This window comes from Coregonus clupeaformis, chromosome 34 (genome assembly GCF_020615455.1).
Source record: "Coregonus clupeaformis isolate EN_2021a chromosome 34, ASM2061545v1, whole genome shotgun sequence".
Lineage (NCBI taxonomy): Eukaryota > Metazoa > Chordata > Actinopteri > Salmoniformes > Salmonidae > Coregonus > Coregonus clupeaformis.
The window spans coordinates 10,647,157-10,666,068 of NC_059225.1; positions in this window are offsets into that span (position 1 = coordinate 10,647,157).

Genomic DNA, 18,912 nt, shown 5'->3' on the forward strand with positions numbered 1-18,912 from the left:
CTGTACTATACTATACAACTATAGAGATGTCTCTACTGTACTATACTATTCAACTATAGAGATGTCTCTACTGTACTATACTATAGAACTATAGAGATGTCTCTACTATACTATACTATAGAACTATAGAGATGTCTCTACTATACTATACTATACAACTATAGAGATGTCTCTACTGTACTATACTATAGAACTATAGAGATGTCTCTACTATACTATACTATAGAACTGTAGAGATGTCTCTACTGTACTATACTATACAACTATAGAGATGTCTCTACTGTACAATACTATACAACTATAGAGATGTCTCCACTGTACTATACTATATAACTATAGAGATGTCTCTACTGTACTATACTATACAACTATAGAGATGTCTCCACTGTACTATACTATACAACTATAGAGATGTCTCTACTGTACTATACTATACAACTATAGAGATGTCTCCACTGTACTATACTATATAACTATAGAGATGTCTCTACTGTACTATACTATACCCCGGACTGACAGGAAGGGACCATACTGTGAATGGGGCCCCTCTACTATACTATACTATATAACTATAGAGATGGGGGGTAGGTAGCTTAGTGGTTAAGAGCATTGTGCTATAGAGATGTCTCTACTGTACTATACTATACAACTATAGAGATGTCTCTACTGTACTATACTATATCACTATAGAGATGTCTCTACTCTACTGTACTATACTATACAACTATAGAGATGTCTCTACTATACTATACTATACAACTATAGGGATGTCTCCACTGTACTATACTATACAACTATAGAGATGTCTCTACTGTACTATACTATTCAACTATAGAGATGTCTCTACTGTACTATACTATAGAACTATAGAGATGTCTCTACTATACTATACTATATAACTATAGAGATGTCTCTACTATACTATACTATACAACTATAGAGATGTCTCTACTGTACTATACTATAGAACTATAGAGATGTCTCTACTATACTATACTATAGAACTGTAGAGATGTCTCTACTGTACTATACTATACAACTATAGAGATGTCTCTACTGTACAATACTATACAACTATAGAGATGTCTCCACTGTACTATACTATATAACTATAGAGATGTCTCTACTGTACTATACTATACAACTATAGAGATGTCTCCACTGTACTATACTATACAACTATAGAGATGTCTCTACTGTACTATACTATACAACTATAGAGATGTCTCCACTGTACTATACTATATAACTATAGAGATGTCTCCACTGTACTATACTATATAACTATAGAGATGTCTCTACTATACTATACTATACAACTATAGATATGTCTCCACTGTAATATACTATATAACTATAGAGATGTCTCTACTGTACTATACTATACAACTATAGAGATGTCTCCACTGTACTATACTATACAACTATAGAGATGTCTCTACTGTACTATACTATACAACTATAGAGATGTCTCCACTGTACTATACTATATAACTATAGAGATGTCTCCACTGTACAATACTATATAACTATAGAGATGTCTCCACTGTACAATACTATAGAACTATAGAGATGTCTCCACTGTACTATACTATACAACTATAGAGATGTCTCTACTGTACAATACTATACAACTATAGAGATGTCTCCACTGTACTATACTATATAACTATAGAGATGTCTCTACTATACTATACTATACAACTATAGAGATGTATCTACTGTACTATACTATATAACTATAGAGATGTCTCTACTGTACTATACTATACAACTATAGAGATGTCTCCACTGTACTATACTATACAACTATAGAGATGTCTCTACTGTATTATACTATACAACTATAGAGATGTCTCTACTGTACTATACTATATAACTATAGAGATGTCTCCACTGTAATATACTAAAGAACTATAGAGATGTCTCTACTGTACCATACTATACAACTATAGAGATGTCTCTACTGTACTATACTATATAACTATAGAGATGTCTCTGCTGTACTATACTATAGAACTATAGAGCTGTCTCTACTGTTCTATACTATAGAACTATAGAGATGTCTCTACTGTACCATACTATACAACTATAGAGATGTCTCTACTGTACTATACTATATCACTAAAGAGATGTCTCTACTGTACTATACTATATAACTATAGAGATGTCTCCAATATACTATACTATACAACTATAGAGATGGGCGGCAGGTAGCTTAGTGGTTAAGAGCATTGTGCCAGTAACCGAAAGGTCGCTGGTTCTAATCCCAGAGCCAACTAGGTGAAAAATCTGTCTGTGCCCTTGAGCAAGGCACTTAACCCTAATTGCTCCTGTAAGTCGCTCTGGATAAGAGCGTCTGCTAAATGACTAAAATGTAAATGTAAATGTAATGTCTCTACTATACTATACAACTATAGAGATGTCTCTACTGTACCATACTATACAACTATAGAGATGTCTCTATTGTACTATAGTGTAGAACTATAGAGATGTCTCCAATGTACTATACTATAGAACTATAGAGATGTCTCTACTGTACTATACTATAGAACTATAGAGATGTCTCCACTGTACTATACTATACAACTATAGAGATGTATCTACTGTACTATACTATAGAACTATAGAGATGTCTCTACTGTACCATACTATACAACTATATAGATGTCTCTACTGTACCATACTTTACAACTATAGAGATGTCTCTATTGTACTATAGTGTAGAACTATAGAGATGTCTCCAATGTACTATACTATAGAACTATAGAGATGTCTCTACTGTACTATACTATAGAACTATAGAGATGTCTCTACTGTACTATACTATAGAACTATAGAGATGTCTCCACTGTACTATAGTATAGAACTATAGAGATGTCTCTACTGTACTATACTATACAACTATAGAGATGTATCCACTGTACTATACTATAGAACTATAGAGATGTCTCTACTGTACCATACTATACAACTATAGAGATGTCTCTATTGTACTATAGTGTAGAACTATAGAGATGTCTCCAATGTACTATACTATAGAACTATAGAGATGTCTCTACTGTACTATACTATACAACTATAGAGATGTATCTACTGTACTATACTATACAACTATAGAGATGTCTCCACTGTACTATACTATACAACTATAGAGATGTATCTACTGTACTATACTATAGAACTATAGAGATGTCTCTACTGTACTATACTATACAACTATAGAGATGTATCTACTGTACTATACTATAGAACTATAGAGATGTCTCTACTGTACTATACTATATAACTATAGAGATGTCTCTACTGTACTATACTATAGAACTATAGAGATGTCTCTACTGTACTATACTATAGAACTATAGAGATGTCTCTACTGTACTATACTATAAAACTATAGAGATGTCTGTACTGTACTATACTATATAACTATAGAGATGTCTCCACTGTACTATACTATACAACTATAGAGATGTCTCTACTGTAATATACTATAGAACTATAGAGATGTCTCTACCGTACTATACTATACAACTATAGAGATGTATCTACTGTACTATACTATAGAACTATAGAGATGTCTCTACTCTACTATACTATATAACTATAGAGATGTCTGTACTGTACTATACTATATAACTATAGAGAGGTCTCCACTGTAGTATACTATACAACTATAGAGATGTCTCTACTGTAATATACTATAGAACTATAGAGATGTCTCCAATGTACTATACTTTATAACTATAGAGATGTCTCTACTGTAAAATACTATACAACTATAGAGATGTATCTACTGTACTATTGTATAGATATATAGAGATGTCTCTACTGTACTATACTATACAACTATAGACATGTATCCACTGTACTATACTATAGAACTATAGAGATGTCTCTACTGTACAATACTATACAACTATAGAGATGTCTCCACTCTACAATATTATACAACTATAGAGATGTCTCTACTATACTATACTATACAACAATAGAGATGTCTCCACTGTACTATACTATACAACTATAGAGATGTCTCCACTGTACTATACTATACAACTATAGAGATGTCTCTACTGTACTATACTATATCACTATAGAGATGTCTCTACTCTACTGTACTATACTATACAACTATAGAGATGTCTCTACTATACTATACTATACAACTATAGGGATGTCTCCACTGTACTATACTATACAACTATAGAGATGTCTCTACTGTACTATACTATTCAACTATAGAGATGTCTCTACTGTACTATACTATAGAACTATAGAGATGTCTCTACTATACTATACTATAGAACTATAGAGATGTCTCTACTATACTATACTATACAACTATAGAGATGTCTCTACTGTACTTTACTATAGAACTATAGAGATGTCTCTACTATACTATACTATAGAACTGTAGAGATGTCTCTACTGTACTATACTATACAACTATAGAGATGTCTCTACTGTACAATACTATACAACTATAGAGATGTCTCCACTGTACTATACTATACAACTATAGAGATGTCTCTACTGTACTATACTATACAACTATAGAGATGTCTCCACTGTACTATACTATATAACTATAGAGATGTCTCCACTGTACTATACTATATAACTATAGAGATGTCTCTACTATACTATACTATACAACTATAGATATGTCTCCACTGTAATATACTATATAACTATATATATATCTCTACTGTACTATACTATACAACTATAGAGATGTCTCCACTGTACTATACTATACAACTATAGAGATGTCTCTACTGTACTATACTATACAACTATAGAGATGTCTCCACTGTACTATACTATATAACTATAGAGATGTCTCCACTGTACAATACTATAGAACTATAGAGATGTCTCCACTGTACTATACTATACAACTATAGAGATGTCTCTACTGTACAATACTATACAACTATAGAGATGTCTCCACTGTACAATACTATATAACTATAGAGATGTCTCCACTGTACAATACTATAGAACTATAGAGATGTCTCCACTGTACTATACTATACAACTATAGAGATGTCTCTACTGTACAATACTATACAACTATAGAGATGTCTCCACTGTACTATACTATATAACTATAGAGATGTCTCTACTGTACTATACTATACAACTATAGAGATGTATCTACTGTACTATACTATACAACTATAGAGATGTCTCCACTGTACTATACTATACAACTATAGAGATGTATCTACTGTACTATACTATAGAACTATAGAGATGTCTCTACTGTACTATACTATACAACTATAGAGATGTATCTACTGTACTATACTATAGAACTATAGAGATGTCTCTACTGTACTATACTATATAACTATAGAGATGTCTCTACTGTACTATACTATAGAACTATAGAGATGTCTCTACTGTACTATACTATAGAACTATAGAGATGTCTCTACTGTACTATACTATAAAACTATAGAGATGTCTGTACTGTACTATACTATATAACTATAGAGATGTCTCCACTGTACTATACTATACAACTATAGAGATGTCTCTACTGTAATATACTATAGAACTATAGAGATGTCTCTACCGTACTATACTATACAACTATAGAGATGTATCTACTGTACTATACTATAGAACTATAGAGATGTCTCTACTCTACTATACTATATAACTATAGAGATGTCTGTACTGTACTATACTATATAACTATAGAGAGGTCTCCACTGTAGTATACTATACAACTATAGAGATGTCTCTACTGTAATATACTATAGAACTATAGAGATGTCTCCAATGTACTATACTTTATAACTATAGAGATGTCTCTACTGTAAAATACTATACAACTATAGAGATGTATCTACTGTACTATTGTATAGATATATAGAGATGTCTCTACTGTACTATACTATACAACTATAGACATGTATCCACTGTACTATACTATAGAACTATAGAGATGTCTCTACTGTACAATACTATACAACTATAGAGATGTCTCCACTCTACAATATTATACAACTATAGAGATGTCTCTACTATACTATACTATACAACAATAGAGATGTCTCCACTGTACTATACTATACAACTATAGAGATGTCTCCACTGTACTATACTATACAACTATAGAGATGTCTCTACTGTACTATACTATATCACTATAGAGATGTCTCTACTCTACTGTACTATACTATACAACTATAGAGATGTCTCTACTATACTATACTATACAACTATAGGGATGTCTCCACTGTACTATACTATACAACTATAGAGATGTCTCTACTGTACTATACTATTCAACTATAGAGATGTCTCTACTGTACTATACTATAGAACTATAGAGATGTCTCTACTATACTATACTATAGAACTATAGAGATGTCTCTACTATACTATACTATACAACTATAGAGATGTCTCTACTGTACTTTACTATAGAACTATAGAGATGTCTCTACTATACTATACTATAGAACTGTAGAGATGTCTCTACTGTACTATACTATACAACTATAGAGATGTCTCTACTGTACAATACTATACAACTATAGAGATGTCTCCACTGTACTATACTATACAACTATAGAGATGTCTCTACTGTACTATACTATACAACTATAGAGATGTCTCCACTGTACTATACTATATAACTATAGAGATGTCTCCACTGTACTATACTATATAACTATAGAGATGTCTCTACTATACTATACTATACAACTATAGATATGTCTCCACTGTAATATACTATATAACTATATATATATCTCTACTGTACTATACTATACAACTATAGAGATGTCTCCACTGTACTATACTATACAACTATAGAGATGTCTCTACTGTACTATACTATACAACTATAGAGATGTCTCCACTGTACTATACTATATAACTATAGAGATGTCTCCACTGTACAATACTATAGAACTATAGAGATGTCTCCACTGTACTATACTATACAACTATAGAGATGTCTCTACTGTACAATACTATACAACTATAGAGATGTCTCCACTGTACAATACTATATAACTATAGAGATGTCTCCACTGTACAATACTATAGAACTATAGAGATGTCTCCACTGTACTATACTATACAACTATAGAGATGTCTCTACTGTACAATACTATACAACTATAGAGATGTCTCCACTGTACTATACTATATAACTATAGAGATGTCTCTACTGTACTATACTATACAACTATAGAGATGTATCTACTGTACTATACTATACAACTATAGAGATGTCTCCACTGTACTATACTATACAACTATAGAGATGTATCTACTGTACTATACTATAGAACTATAGAGATGTCTCTACTGTACTATACTATACAACTATAGAGATGTATCTACTGTACTATACTATAGAACTATAGAGATGTCTCTACTGTACTATACTATATAACTATAGAGATGTCTCTACTGTACTATACTATAGAACTATAGAGATGTCTCTACTGTACTATACTATAGAACTATAGAGATGTCTCTACTGTACTATACTATAAAACTATAGAGATGTCTGTACTGTACTATACTATATAACTATAGAGATGTCTCCACTGTACTATACTATACAACTATAGAGATGTCTCTACTGTAATATACTATAGAACTATAGAGATGTCTCTACCGTACTATACTATACAACTATAGAGATGTATCTACTGTACTATACTATAGAACTATAGAGATGTCTCTACTCTACTATACTATATAACTATAGAGATGTCTGTACTGTACTATACTATATAACTATAGAGAGGTCTCCACTGTAGTATACTATACAACTATAGAGATGTCTCTACTGTAATATACTATAGAACTATAGAGATGTCTCCAATGTACTATACTTTATAACTATAGAGATGTCTCTACTGTAAAATACTATACAACTATAGAGATGTATCTACTGTACTATTGTATAGATATATAGAGATGTCTCTACTGTACTATACTATACAACTATAGACATGTATCCACTGTACTATACTATAGAACTATAGAGATGTCTCTACTGTACAATACTATACAACTATAGAGATGTCTCCACTCTACAATATTATACAACTATAGAGATGTCTCTACTATACTATACTATACAACAATAGAGATGTCTCCACTGTACTATACTATACAACTATAGAGATGTCTCCACTGTACTATACTATACAACTATAGAGATGTCTCTACTGTACTATACTATATCACTATAGAGATGTCTCTACTCTACTGTACTAAACTATACAACTATAGAGATGTCTCTACTATACTATACTATACAACTATAGGGATGTCTCCACTGTACTATACTATACAACTATAGAGATGTCTCTACTGTACTATACTATTCAACTATAGAGATGTCTCTACTGTACTATACTATAGAACTATAGAGATGTCTCTACTATACTATACTATAGAACTATAGAGATGTCTCTACTATACTATACTATACAACTATAGAGATGTCTCTACTGTACTTTACTATAGAACTATAGAGATGTCTCTACTATACTATACTATAGAACTGTAGAGATGTCTCTACTGTACTATACTATACAACTATAGAGATGTCTCTACTGTACAATACTATACAACTATAGAGATGTCTCCACTGTACTATACTATACAACTATAGAGATGTCTCTACTGTACTATACTATACAACTATAGAGATGTCTCCACTGTACTATACTATATAACTATAGAGATGTCTCCACTGTACTATACTATATAACTATAGAGATGTCTCTACTATACTATACTATACAACTATAGATATGTCTCCACTGTAATATACTATATAACTATAGAGATGTCTCTACTGTACTATACTATACAACTATAGAGATGTCTCCACTGTACTATACTATACAACTATAGAGATGTCTCTACTGTACTATACTATACAACTATAGAGATGTCTCCACTTTACTAAACTATATAACTATAGAGATGTCTCCACTGTACAATACTATATAACTATAGAGATGTCTCCACTGTACAATACTATAGAACTATAGAGATGTCTCCACTGTACTATACTATACAACTATAGAGATGTCTCTACTGTACAATACTATACAACTATAGAGATGTCTCCACTGTACTATACTATATAACTATAGAGATGTCTCTACTATACTATACTATACAACTATAGAGATGTATCTACTGTACTATACTATATAACTATAGAGATGTCTCTACTGTACTATACTATACAACTATAGAGATGTCTCCACTGTACTATACTATACAACTATAGAGATGTCTCTACTGTATTATACTATACAACTATAGAGATGTCTCCACTGTACTATACTATATAACTATAGAGATGTCTCCACTGTAATATACTAAAGAACTATAGAGATGTCTCTACTGTACCATACTATACAACTATAGAGATGTCTCTACTGTACTATACTATATAACTATAGAGATGTCTCTGCTGTACTATACTATAGAACTATAGAGCTGTCTCTACTGTTCTATACTATAGAACTATAGAGATGTCTCTACTGTACCATACTATACAACTATAGAGATGTCTCTACTGTACTATACTATATCACTAAAGATATGTCTCTACTGTACTATACTATATAACTATAGAGATGTCTCAATATACTATACTATACAACTATAGAGATGGGCGGCAGGTAGCTTAGTGGTTAAGAGCATTGTGCCAGTAACCGAAAGGTCGCTGGTTCTAATCCCAGAGCCAACTAGGTGAAAAATCTGTCTGTGCCCTTGAGCAAGGCACTTAACCCTAATTGCTCCTGTAAGTCGCTCTGGATAAGAGCGTCTGCTAAATGACTAAAATGTAAATGTAAATGTAATGTCTCTACTATACTATACAACTATAGAGATGTCTCTACTGTACCATACTATACAACTATATAGATGTCTCTATTGTACTATAGTGTAGAACTATAGAGATGTCTCCAATGTACTATACTATAGAACTATAGAGATGTCTCTACTGTACTATACTATAGAACTATAGAGATGTCTCCACTGTACTATACTATACAACTATAGAGATGTATCTACTGTACTATACTATAGAACTATAGAGATGTCTCTACTGTACCATACTATACAACTATATAGATGTCTCTACTGTACCATACTTTACAACTATAGAGATGTCTCTATTGTACTATAGTGTAGAACTATAGAGATGTCTCCAATGTACTATACTATAGAACTATAGAGATGTCTCTACTGTACTATACTATAGAACTATAGAGATGTCTCTACTGTACTATACTATAGAACTATAGAGATGTCTCCACTGTACTATAGTATAGAACTATAGAGATGTCTCTACTGTACTATACTATACAACTATAGAGATGTATCTACTGTACTATACTATAGAACTATAGAGATGTCTCTACTGTACCATACTATACAACTATAGAGATGTCTCTACTGTACCATACTATACAACTATAGAGATGTCTCTATTGTACTATAGTGTAGAACTATAGAGATGTCTCCAATGTACTATACTATAGAACTATAGAGATGTCTCTACTGTACTATACTATACAACTATAGAGATGTATCTACTGTACTATACTATACAACTATAGAGATGTCTCCACTGTACTATACTATACAACTATAGAGATGTATCTACTGTACTATACTATAGAACTATAGAGATGTCTCTACTGTACTATACTATACAACTATAGAGATGTATCTACTGTACTAAACTATAGAACTATAGAGATGTCTCTACTGTACTATACTATATAACTATAGAGATGTCTCTACTGTACTATACTATAGAACTATAGAGATGTCTCTACTGTACTATACTATAGAACTATAGAGATGTCTCTACTGTACTATACTATAAAACTATAGAGATGTCTGTACTGTACTATACTATATAACTATAGAGATGTCTCCACTGTACTATACTATACAACTATAGAGATGTATCTACTGTAATATACTATAGAACTATAGAGATGTCTCTACCGTACTATACTATACAACTATAGAGATGTATCTACTGTACTATACTATAGAACTATAGAGATGTCTCTACTCTACTATACTATATAACTATAGAGATGTCTGTACTGTACTATACTATATAACTATAGAGAGGTCTCCACTGTAGTATACTATACAACTATAGAGATGTCTCTACTGTAATATACTATAGAACTATAGAGATGTCTCCAATGTACTATACTATATAACTATAGAGATGTCTCTACTGTAAAATACTATACAACTATAGAGATGTATCTACTGTACTATTGTATAGATATATAGAGATGTCTCTACTGTACTATACTATACAACTATAGACATGTATCCACTGTACTATACTATAGAACTATAGAGATGTCTCCACTGTACAATACTATATAACTATAGAGAGGTCTCCACTGTACAATACTATAGAACTATAGAGATGTCTCCACTGTACTATACTATACAACTATAGAGATGTCTCTACTGTACAATACTATACAACTATAGAGATGTCTCCACTGTACTATACTATATAACTATAGAGATGTCTCTACTATACTATACTATACAACTATAGAGATGTATCTACTGTACTATACTATATAACTATAGAGATGTCTCTACTGTACTATACTATACAACTATAGAGATGTCTCCACTGTACTATACTATACAACTATAGAGATGTCTCTACTGTATTATACTATACAACTATAGAGATGTCTCCACTCTACTATACTATATAACTATAGAGATGTCTCCACTGTAATATACTAAAGAACTATAGAGATGTCTCTACTGTACCATACTATACAACTATAGAGATGTCTCTACTGTACTATACTATATAACTATAGAGATGTCTCTGCTGTACTATACTATAGAACTATAGAGCTGTCTCTACTGTTCTATACTATAGAACTATAGAGATGTCTCTACTGTACCATACTATACAACTATAGAGATGTCTCTACTGTACTATACTATATCACTAAAGAGATGTCTCTACTGTACTATACTATATAACTATAGAGATGTCTCCAATATACTATACTATACAACTATAGAGATGGGCGGCAGGTAGCTTAGTGGTTAAGAGCATTGTGCCAGTAACCGAAAGGTCGCTGGTTATAATCCCAGAGCCAACTAGGTGAAAAATCTGTCTGTGCCCTTGAGCAAGGCACTTAACCCTAATTGCTCCTGTAAGTCGCTCTGGATAAGAGCGTCTGCTAAATGACTAAAATGTAAATGTAAATGTAATGTCTCTACTATACTATACAACTATAGAGATGTCTCTACTGTACCATACTATACAACTATAGAGATGTCTCTATTGTACTATAGTGTAGAACTATAGAGATGTCTCCAATGTACTATACTATAGAACTATAGAGATGTCTCTACTGTACTATACTATAGAACTATAGAGATGTCTCCACTGTACTATACTATACAACTATAGAGATGTATCTACTGTACTATACTATAGAACTATAGAGATGTCTCTACTGTACCATACTATACAACTATATAGATGTCTCTACTGTACCATACTTTACAACTATAGAGATGTCTCTATTGTACTATAGTGTAGAACTATAGAGATGTCTCCAATGTACTATACTATAGAACTATAGAGATGTCTCTACTGTACTATACTATAGAACTATAGAGATGTCTCTACTGTACTATACTATAGAACTATAGAGATGTCTCCACTGTACTATAGTATAGAACTATAGAGATGTCTCTACTGTACTATACTATACAACTATAGAGATGTATCTACTGTACTATACTATAGAACTATAGAGATGTCTCTACTGTACCATACTATACAACTATAGAGATGTCTCTACTGTACCATACTATACAACTATAGAGATGTCTCTATTGTACTATAGTGTAGAACTATAGAGATGTCTCCAATGTACTATACTATAGAACTATAGAGATGTCTCTACTGTACTATACTATACAACTATAGAGATGTATCTACTGTACTATACTATACAACTATAGAGATGTCTCCACTGTACTATACTATACAACTATAGAGATGTATCTACTGTACTATACTATAGAACTATAGAGATGTCTCTACTGTACTATACTATACAACTATAGAGATGTATCTACTGTACTAAACTATAGAACTATAGAGATGTCTCTACTGTACTATACTATATAACTATAGAGATGTCTCTACTGTACTATACTATGGAACTATAGAGATGTCTCTACTGTACTATACTATAGAACTATAGAGATGTCTCTACTGTACTATACTATAAAACTATAGAGATGTCTGTACTGTACTATACTATATAACTATAGAGATGTCTCCACTGTACTATACTATACAACTATAGAGATGTATCTACTGTAATATACTATAGAACTATAGAGATGTCTCTACCGTACTATACTATACAACTATAGAGATGTATCTACTGTACTATACTATAGAACTATAGAGATGTCTCTACTCTACTATACTATATAACTATAGAGATGTCTGTACTGTACTATACTATATAACTATAGAGAGGTCTCCACTGTAGTATACTATACAACTATAGAGATGTCTCTACTGTAATATACTATAGAACTATAGAGATGTCTCCAATGTACTATACTATATAACTATAGAGATGTCTCTACTGTAAAATACTATACAACTATAGAGATGTATCTACTGTACTATTGTATAGATATATAGAGATGTCTCTACTGTACTATACTATACAACTATAGACATGTATCCACTGTACTATACTATAGAACTATAGAGATGTCTCTACTGTACAATACTATACAACTATAGAGATGTCTCCACTCTACAATATTATACAACTATAGAGATGTCTCTACTATACTATACTATACAACAATAGAGATGTCTCCACTGTACTATACTATACAACTATAGAGATGTCTCCACTGTACTATACTATACAACTATAGAGATGTCTCTACTGTACTATACTATATCACTATAGAGATGTCTCTACTCTACTGTACTATACTATACAACTATAGAGATGTCTCTACTATACTATACTATACAACTATAGGGATGTCTCCACTGTACTATACTATACAACTATAGAGATGTCTCTACTGTACTATACTATTCAACTATAGAGATGTCTCTACTGTACTATACTATAGAACTATAGAGATGTCTCTACTATACTATACTATAGAACTATAGAGATGTCTCTACTATACTATACTATACAACTATAGAGATGTCTCTACTGTACTTTACTATAGAACTATAGAGATGTCTCTACTATACTATACTATAGAACTGTAGAGATGTCTCTACTGTACTATACTATACAACTATAGAGATGTCTCTACTGTACAATACTATACAACTATAGAGATGTCTCCACTGTACTATACTATATAACTATAGAGATGTCTCTACTGTACTATACTATACAACTATAGAGATGTCTCCACTGTACTATACTATACAACTATAGAGATGTCTCTACTGTACTATACTATACAACTATAGAGATGTCTCCACTGTACTATACTATATAACTATAGAGATGTCTCCACTGTACTATACTATATAACTATAGAGATGTCTCTACTATACTATACTATACAACTATAGATATGTCTCCACTGTAATATACTATATAACTATAGAGATGTCTCTACTGTACTATACTATACAACTATAGAGATGTCTCCACTGTACTATACTATACAACTATAGAGATGTCTCTACTGTACTATACTATACAACTATAGAGATGTCTCCACTGTACTATACTATATAACTATAGAGATGTCTCCACTGTACAATACTATATAACTATAGAGATGTCTCCACTGTACAATACTATAGAACTATAGAGATGTCTCCACTGTACTATACTATACAACTATAGAGATGTCTCTACTGTACAATACTATACAACTATAGAGATGTCTCCACTGTACTATACTATATAACTATAGAGATGTCTCTACTATACTATACTATACAACTATAGAGATGTATCTACTGTACTATACTATATAACTATAGAGATGTCTCTACTGTACTATACTATACAACTATAGAGATGTCTCCACTGTACTATACTATACAACTATAGAGATGTCTCTACTGTATTATACTATACAACTATAGAGATGTCTCCACTGTACTATACTATATAACTATAGAGATGTCTCCACTGTAATATACTAAAGAACTATAGAGATGTCTCTACTGTACCATACTATACAACTATAGAGATGTCTCTACTGTACTATACTATATAACTATAGAGATGTCTCTGCTGTACTATACTATAGAACTATAGAGCTGTCTCTACTGTTCTATACTATAGAACTATAGAGATGTCTCTACTGTACCATACTATACAACTATAGAGATGTCTCTACTGTACTATACTATATCACTAAAGAGATGTCTCTACTGTACTATACTATATAACTATAGAGATGTCTCCAATATACTATACTATACAACTATAGAGATGGGCGGCAGGTAGCTTAGTGGTTAAGAGCATTGTGCCAGTAACCGAAAGGTCGCTGGTTCTAATCCCAGAGCCAACTAGGTGAAAAATCTGTCTGTGCCCTTGAGCAAGGCACTTAACCCTAATTGCTCCTGTAAGTCGCTCTGGATAAGAGCGTCTGCTAAATGACTAAAATGTAAATGTAAATGTAATGTCTCTACTATACTATACAACTATAGAGATGTCTCTACTGTACCATACTATACAACTATAGAGATGTCTCTATTGTACTATAGTGTAGAACTATAGAGATGTCTCCAATGTACTATACTATAGAACTATAGAGATGTCTCTACTGTACTATACTATAGAACTATAGAGATGTCTCCACTGTACTATACTATACAACTATAGAGATGTATCTACTGTACTATACTATAGAACTATAGAGATGTCTCTACTGTACCATACTATACAACTATATAGATGTCTCTACTGTACCATACTATACAACTATAGAGATGTCTCTATTGTACTATAGTGTAGAACTATAGAGATGTCTCCAATGTACTATACTATAGAACTATAGAGATGTCTCTACTGTACTATACTATAGAACTATAGAGATGTCTCTACTGTACTATACTATAGAACTATAGAGATGTCTCCACTGTACTATAGTATAGAACTATAGAGATGTCTCTACTGTACTATACTATACAACTATAGAGATGTATCTACTGTACTATACTATAGAACTATAAAGATGTCTCTACTGTACCATACTATACAACTATAGAGATGTCTCTACTGTACCATACTATACAACTATAGAGATGTCTCTATTGTACTATAGTGTAGAACTATAGAGATGTCTCCAATGTACTATACTATAGAACTATAGAGATGTCTCTACTGTACTATACTATACAACTATAGAGATGTATCTACTGTACTATACTATACAACTATAGAGATGTCTCCACTGTACTATACTATACAACTATAGAGATGTATCTACTGTACTATACTATAGAACTATAGAGATGTCTCTACTGTACTATACTATACAACTATAGAGATGTATCTACTGTACTATACTATAGAACTATAGAGATGTCTCTACTGTACTATACTATATAACTATAGAGATGTCTCTACTGTACTATACTATAGAACTATAGAGATGTCTCTACTGTACTATACTATACAACTATAGAGATGTCTCTATTGTACTATAGTGTAGAACTATAGAGATGTCTCCAATGTACTATACTATAGAACTATAGAGATGTCTCTACTGTACTATACTATAGAACTATAGAGATGTCTCCACTGTACTATACTATACAACTATAGAGATGTATCTACTGTACTAAACTATAGAACTATAGAGATGTCTCTACTGTACTATACTATATAACTATAGAGATGTCTCTACTGTACTATACTATAGAACTATAGAGATGTCTCTACTGTACTATACTATAGAACTATAGAGATGTCTCTACTGTACTATACTATAAAACTATAGAGATGTCTGTACTGTACTATACTATATAACTATAGAGATGTCTCCACTGTACTATACTATACAACTATAGAGATGTATCTACTGTAATATACTATAGAACTATAGAGATGTCTCTACCGTACTATACTATACAACTATAGAGATGTATCTACTGTACTATACTATAGAACTATAGAGATGTCTCTACTCTACTATACTATATAACTATAGAGATGTCTGTACTGTACTATACTATATAACTATAGAGAGGTCTCCACTGTAGTATACTATACAACTATAGAGATGTCTCTACTGTAATATACTATAGAACTATAGAGATGTCTCCAATGTACTATACTATATAACTATAGAGATGTCTCTACTGTAAAATACTATACAACTATAGAGATGTATCTACTGTACTATTGTATAGATATATAGAGATGTCTCTACTGTACTATACTATACAACTATAGACATGTATCCACTGTACTATACTATAGAACTATAGAGATGTCTCTACTGTACAATACTATACAACTATAGAGATGTCTCCACTCTACAATATTATACAACTATAGATATGTCTCTACTATACTATACTATACAACAATAGAGATGTCTCCACTGTACTATACTATACAACTATAGAGATGTCTCCACTGTACTATACTATACAACTATAGAGATGTATCTACTGTACTATACTATATCACTATAGAGATGTCTCTACTCTACTGTACTATACTATACAACTATAGAGATGTCTCTACTATACTATACTATACAACTATAGGGATGTCTCCACTGTACTATACTATACAACTATAGAGATGTCTCTACTGTACTATACTATTCAACTATAGAGATGTCTCTACTGTACTATACTATAGAACTATAGAGATGTCTCTACTATACTATACTATAGAACTATAGAGATGTCTCTACTATACTATACTATACAACTATAGAGATGTCTCTACTGTACTTTACTATAGAACTATAGAGATGTCTCTACTATACTATACTATAGAACTGTAGAGATGTCTCTACTGTACTATACTATACAACTATAGAGATGTCTCTACTGTACAATACTATACAACTATAGAGATGTCTCCACTGTACTATACTATATAACTATAGAGATGTCTCTACTGTACTATACTATACAACTATAGAGATGTCTCCACTGTACTATACTATACAACTATAGAGATGTCTCTACTGTACTATACTATACAACTATAGAGATGTCTCCACTGTACTATACTATATAACTATAGAGATGTCTCCACTGTACTATACTATATAACTATAGAGATGTCTCTACTATACTATACTATACAACTATAGATATGTATCCACTGTAATATACTATATAACTATAGAGATGTCTCCACTGTACTATACTATACAACTATAGAGATGTCTCCACTGTACTATACTATACAACTATAGAGATGTCTCTACTGTACTATACTATATCACTATAGAGATGTCTCTACTCTACTGTACTATACTATACAACTATAGAGATGTCTCTACTATACTATACTATACAACTATAGGGATGTCTCCACTGTACTATACTATACAACTATAGAGATGTCTCTACTGTACTATACTATTCAACTATAGAGATGTCTCTACTGTACTATACTATAGAACTATAGAGATGTCTCTACTATACTATACTATAGAACTATAGAGATGTCTCTACTATACTATACTATACAACTATAGAGATGTCTCTACTGTACTTTACTATAGAACTATAGAGATGTCTCTACTATACTATACTATGGAACTGTAGAGATGTCTCTACTGTACTATACTATACAACTATAGAGATGTCTCTACTGTACA